Genomic DNA, 7058 nt, shown 5'->3' with positions numbered 1-7058 from the left:
TTAACGCTGAAAAGCAGCCACCTCTGTGGTGCGAGGCCAGACTCCCTGCTAGAGGTGAAATTTATTTGATGGGGCCCAAAGAATTTATGCCAGTTCAAATGCGGTTTGCATGCACGGAGATTTACAGTTCACTAATATTATGTGTCCAACAGGCTGGCTCTGCTTCAGTGAAGCTTGTCTTCCTAAACGCTTGGTTATGTTACCTTTCAGAAAAATTCCCACCAGTTTTCCTGCAGCAGATGTTAAGCCAACTGGCCTGTAGTTTCCAGGATCCCATTGGATCCCTTTTTAAAAATTGGTGGACGTTTTATAGTCCTTGGGTAAGGAGGCTGGACTGAGGGACATATATTTTTGTTAGAAGACCAGCAATTTCACTTTTGAGTTCTCTCAGGTGGATGCCATCCAGATGTAGCAATTGGTCAGTTTTTATTTTCCCCATTAGGCCTATAAGCTACCCTCTGCCTCTGCACCTCAGACTCCCATCCTGCAAAAAAGTTACCGGTAGTTTAGGCCAGGCGTAGGCAACCTAAGGCGTGGGGGCCGGATGTGGTTCAATCGCCTTCTCAATCCGGCCCGTGGACGGTCCGGGAACCAGCGTGTTTTTACATGAGTAGAATGTGTGCTTTTATTTAAAATGTATCTCTGGGTTATTTGTGGGGCATAGGAATTTGTTCATTCCCCCCAAAAATATAGTCTGGCCCACCACATGGTCTGAGGGACAGCGGACCGGCCTCCTGCTGAAAAAGGTTGCTGACCCCTGGTTCAGGCACTAGAATCTGCCCTATATCTGCCACTTTAAAGGAAGATGCAGATCTCTCACTTTGTTGTGAGTCATTAGGTGAGCCTGGAAGACTGGGTATCAGACTTTTAAGAGAAATGCGATCATGTGCTTGAGTGGCTGGTCCTCAGATACTGCACTTCAAACCCATCCAAGCTATGGGCTTCTTAAATTGTATTGGATAAGGTGGCAGCTGAGCCTCCATTTTCCCCTTCTGTGAAATGGGCAAGACGGCAATAGTAAGTGCAAATTAAATTGCCGGAGCAAGCTAAGTATGTAAATAAGGAGGCGATAATCCAAGATGAGGAAGAGATCATTAAAGGGGTGCTGAGATTTCATGGGGTTCCGGAACATTTATGGGATAGTAGTGTAGGGTCTGAAACTTGTCAGCCCTTCCTGACTTGTATTTGTGTTGCATTGGTTGTCCATAAAATATGGACAAGTTGAAGAGTTGAATGGTGGGGCCCACAATCACCAGTGGTCCGTTTCTGATCTAGAATGAGAAGAAAAATCTGGGATTTTTATTTACTTATTATTCCATTTATATCCCAACCCTCCTTCGAGGCACTTACATTCAAGGCACAAGGTACACGGTTCTCCTCTCTCCAGTTTATCTTCACAACAACCCTATGAGGTAGGCTAGGCCAAGAGAAGGTTTAAGCAATTGAACCCTGGTCTTCCAGGTCCTCATTGGAGAATAAGAAGCTTGATCACTGACTGTGCTCCTTGAAGCTCATAAAATGGAAAGCAGAAAACAAATAGAGGGACCCTCTTGTACCTGCTACCCACACCTTTCTTTGGTAGATATTGGCCGATGGAGGAATCTCCTGAACCATGTGATGTGCTCCACGAACGCTGCTGCTTTTGAGGGATCTTTCCAGATTCCATCACTGGGTGTTCCATCAAACTAAATCAGTGCACGGAATGACTTCTGCAAACCTCTGCAGCAGGAATTTCCTCTTCTCCCCTGCCCACCCCCAGATCTGCTCTGGGGATTCCCCCAAGCCTACAGAGCACATTTGGGATTGGTGGACCCAGGGAAATGAGGGCAGGAGACGGAGGAGAGACGTTCTGCTGCACTTGTGGAAGTCGTGCTTGCAGAAGTTGCCACGCGCAAGTCATTACTGGGTTGGTGGCAGCCCTAGCAACCTTGGTGAGGCTGAAGCTTCCAACCTTGTTTATTTATTTTTCTGCTGATTTTTGTTGTTGTTATACTTGTTTGTGGCTTTTTGGAAAGAAAAAAGATGTCCCAAAGCTTTAAAAGAGGACAAGACAAATTCGTGGAGGATGTGGCAATCAGTGTTTATATCAGCCATGATGACTATTGTTCTGCCTTCACTGTTAGTGCTTCTGAATACAGTACCAGTTTCAGGGAATCACAAGTAGGGAAAGCGATGTTGCGCTCACACGTTCTATTCTTGTTCTTATGTTCCTTTCTTCATTTCCCAGAAAACCCTCCCTTCCTTCCTTCCTTCCTTCCTTCCTTCCTTCCTTCCTTCCTTCCTTCCTTCCTTCCGTCTGTCCCCACACTCCTAGGCACCACCTCACCATTCTCTCTCCATCTGTCCTATGCACCTCCTTCAGGCTCCATCCTTCTCTCCCATCCCCCTTTGAAAGCCAACATCTTTGACTCTCCCCCCCCCCATCCGCCTCCGGGGTCTCTCAATTTTTTTCTTTTTTGCCCCACACCATCCCTGCCTCCTTTTTACCTCTTCCCTGTGGCCTTTTGACCTCCCCCCAGAGCTACAAAAGTAAAATCCTCAGAGAAGCTCGCCACGGGAATGTTAATGAATCCCCAGCACAAAGGCGCAAAGACTTTTACTTCAGTGGTTCTGGGGGGAGGTAGAAAACGGGCCCCTTTGTGAGACGATATTTCTGTGTGTGGCGGAGTGGAGAGGATTTTGAGAGGGGGTGGAGAAGGGATCTCTGTCGTGTCTCCGAAAGCGCCAAGAAAATTAGGAAGAGTGGAGAAGGCTCCTTTCTTTCTTTCATCCCTTCCTTTTCCACTATCCCTCTTTCGTCTTATTGTATCGGTTGGTAAGTTCAGTCACCTGAACCCCTGAGGGTCAGAATTAAATGTAAGCAGAGACTCAGCCTTTGCCTTTCCAAAGACAAATAAAGGAAACTCTAATTTTCCAGCGCTTTTTCATTATCATTATTTCTTTTAATCTCCTTTGCACCTCTGGGTCCAGAGATGTTAGCAATTCAGTCCAATTAAAAACAAGACAAACCCCCCACCCAAACCAAACTGCCATTGTTATTAACCCCAAAAGAGGATTAATTGATTGAATAATAATTCTTCCATTTCCATTCTTACCACGTAGCTCTGAGCACATCTTACTTGGAGATAAGTTCCATCAGGTTCAACAGGTAAGTCACTCTTACGTTAATGAATGAAGAAATTAATTAGCAAAAATTTATGGCTCATGCTTCAACAGTAAAAAGGAGTTCAGCTGACAATTAAAAGCAACAGTTTATCTGTTGGGTTGAAAATGATAAACTAATAAATAGCAGTGACAACGGCCAACATCAAAAACTATTTTAAACTCCTCTTCCCAGCCAGACACACATATCAGCATATCAAAGAGAACGTTAAAAAAAAATTGCCTGGCAGCAAAAATGTTATTATTTATTTGTTAAGTGCCTTCTAATCCAGCAACAGTTCAAGGCATTTACACAAAAGATAACTAAAAACAGTTGAAAACACAAAAACAACAAATAGATCAAAATCCTAACAAGTGGACCCTTGTGGCAAAGACCCATTTCTCCAGCTTGGAGGGTCTGTACATAAAAAATATAATAATATATGAGTGCCAGCAGAGTCTCTGAATTCCAAGGGCACCACCACCAAGAAGTCCCTGTCTCAGTCACCTCCTGCTTCATCTCAGATGGTTGTGCCGTGGCTTTAGTAGCATGGTTTGTCAAAAGCTGGGGTCCCCCCACCCCCGTTGCTACCAGCCTCACTGCTGCTTACCTGGACACGGGCTGCACTCTGTGTGTGTGTGGTTAGGTTGTGCAATTGCATCTATAGCAACTCTGAGGACAATCTCAAGAGGTTTGGCGGAGGGGGAATGCATGCACTTATGCTTCTCTGAACATCAGCTTGAAAGATTCGTGCAACAAACTTGATTCTTCCTGACTTGGGCTGCCCTGATTTACCTGGTTTTTCAGTCCTTATCTTGTCTGGAAGTGCCCAGGGTTTCATTTGAACCGGGAAGCCTGAACTCCGCAAAGCCACGAATGTGCCTTGTGTGCGGTCGTGGGAACTGACTCCCTTTGAACTCAGATCCTGAGAAGAGTAACTCAACTGTGGACACGCCATATACGGTATTTAAACAAACAAAAAATGAATCCTGGGAACTGTAGCTCTCTGAGGAACACAGTACAGTGGTACCTCAGGTTAAGTACTTAATTCGTTCCGGAGGTCTGTTCTTAACCTGAAGCTGTTCTTAACCCGAAGCACCACTTTAGTTAATGGGGCCTCCTGCTGCTGCCGCGCCGCCAGAGCACGATTTCTGTTCTCATCCTGAAGCAAAGTTCTTAAGCTGAAGCACTATTTGTGGGTTAGCGGAGTCTGTAACCTGAAGTGTATGTAACCTGAAGCGTATGTAACAGTGGTACCTTGGTTGACGAACGCCTCGCAACTCGAACGTTTTGGCTCCCGAACGCCACAAACCCAGAAGTCAGTGCTCTGGTTTGCGAATGTTCTTTGGAACCCAAACGTCCGACGCGGGTTCTGCAGCTTCCTGCAGCCAATCGGAAGCCGCGCCTTGGCTGTCAAATGTTTTCGGAAGTCGAACGGACTTCCGGAATGGATTCCGTTTGACAACCAAGGTACGATTGTAGAGGTCTCCGGATTTTTCCTGGGGGTGTGTGTGTGTGATACGTTATAAATGTGCTTTGAATGAATGTTGTATATGCAGCCTAAACTCTTCCTCTTCCCTCACTACTACTCCTCTGTTTGCTATTACCACATCCCTTTATTTCCCTCTCTTTCCTTTCCCCCCTCTTGCTCTGGAGCTGACCCATCCCTTTTAGCAACCGCTGGTTTCCTGGGGCCATACAAATTGGCCATATCCATCTTCGCCGCATGCAACTGGAGTTGGCAAGAGATGTGAGCTGAAGCCACCCCTCTCTCTCTCTCTCTCCCCTCCCATCCTCCCCCTCCCCCTCGCTTTGGCTGGAGTCCCCCATTCCCCACCACCAAGGCCACCCCATCCTCGCTTCCCCCGGCTCACTCTCCCTCCCCAAGGCATTGTCTCCTACACAAGCCCCTTTTCTTTCCGTGTTGCACAGGATTCTGACATGGAGGAGCTGAAAGGGGGACAGGAGGTGGCTGCACGGGAGGTGAATGAGTGTGGCGGATAAAAGCATTGACTCTTTTTACATGCGGGTGGGGGGGGGGGAAGAAGAGGAGGAGGACTGGGGGAGGAAGCGGGCAAGGCGGGCCCACAGCTGGGACATCAACATGGGGGAGATCGCTGGCGTCCATGTGTGTGTTCTGCATGCCAAGATTGTGACAGCAATCTTTGCCCTTCATTGGTGCTTGAAAAATAAATAAATTTAAAGACAGCGACTTTGCAAGCCATAGAGAAAAGTCAGCAACTTCGGATGGGGGTTCCTTTTTCTTGTAGTTAACTGATGTTTCCTTTAGTTAACTTGTTTGCTGGAAACCTCAAGAAGAGATTGTGCTCTTATGCTCAGGTCCTTTTGGGCTTCCCATAAAGGGCCTCTCCCTATATTTAGGGCATTTTGCGATTGAACTTGCTATGCCGTCATGTGTCGTCTGTTGTTGGGACAGGGGCATGGCAGGAATTTCCCCACTTGGCTGATTGGCTGTTGTCATTTGGGTTTCGCCTGATCGTCACAACTTGTAAGGTTGCAGATAGGCACTGGTTCAGGTGATAGGGATGGGAGAACGGTCTCGCCATCCCTATGTGAAGGGTATTGTGTTAAAGGAATCCAGGGACTCAACTTGGTTTGGTCAACCCCCAAGAAGGGGTTGTGCCCATGTCTGAGTCCAGGGGAGCATCTGGGGAGTGGACATAGTCCATTCCTGGGCTTTCCACTGACCTCAGGTGTTCACCCTTGGGTGACCTATGATAGAGCTCTGGGTCAGCGCTACCTGCAAGGGTGCAGGGAGCTGGTCAAACCAGAGCCTATGCAACCACTCACTTTCTGTAATCAATAAAGTTGTGGCCTAAATTCTGCCAAAAACCAAAACTAAAACTTGAGTCAAATGTGTGTTTATTTAGGGGGGATGTCTCTGGGTCTGAACACGCAAAGGGCCTCTGGCTGGCCACTGTGAGAACAGGATGGTGGGCTAGATGGGCCCGATCCTTCAAGGCTCTTCTCATGTCCTTCTTATTTATATTGCTTTTTATTCATGTGCTGGTGGCTGTTTTGAGCTGCTTTCTGAGTATGAAAGCCAAGGGCACATTCTGGCCAGGTAAAAACATGTAAGGATATACAGTGGTACCTTGGGTTACATACGCCTCAGGTTACAGACTCCGCTTACCCAGAAATAGTACCTTGGGTTAAGAACTTTGCTTCAGGATGAGAACAGAAATCGTGCTCCGGCGGTGCGGCGGCAGCGGGAGGCCCCATTAGCTAAAGTGCTTCAGGTGAAGAACAGTTTCAGGTTAAGAACAGACCTGCGGAACGAATTAAGTACGTAACCAGAGGTACCACTGTAATAATAATAATAATAATAATAATAATAATAATAATAATAATAATAATAATTTATTTCTACCCTGCCCATCTGGCTAGGTTTCCCCACCCACTCTGGGCGGCTTTCAACAGAACATTAAAAACAGAATAAAACTTCAAATGTAAAAAAACTTTCCTAAACAGGGCTGCCTTTAGGTGTCTTCTAAATATATAATGAAATGAAAAGGATGTTTAAAATAACCTTTGTAAAAAAAAAGAAACCAGAAACCCAGGAGCCTTTCTCTTGGGAGCTACCTAAACTGTACAGAAACTTATTCATCTATGCGACTACAGTGGCAAGAATGTTACTTGCCCAAAAATGGTAAGATGGCCAAGCTATTCAGTCTTCCATGCTTAAGCCAAGAAATTGTCTCTTCAAAGATATTTAGCACTAGTAGACACATCAATGGCACAAGACAACTGAAGAAGCCCAGAAAACTGTGCTCATTGAGTGTGCTATCCGCCAAACCCAACAAATCAGCCCCACCGGGGGTGAAACAAGAAAAACTGAATAGCTGAGTCAAGAATTTGTAAGAACCTAGTTAAATCTGATATTGCAAGTTCACTT

This window comes from Podarcis liolepis (assembly GCF_965112155.1).
Source record: "Podarcis liolepis genome assembly, chromosome: 13".
In the NCBI taxonomy this organism is placed as follows: domain Eukaryota; kingdom Metazoa; phylum Chordata; class Lepidosauria; order Squamata; family Lacertidae; genus Podarcis; species Podarcis liolepis.
This window is presented reverse-complemented; position numbering follows the sequence as displayed.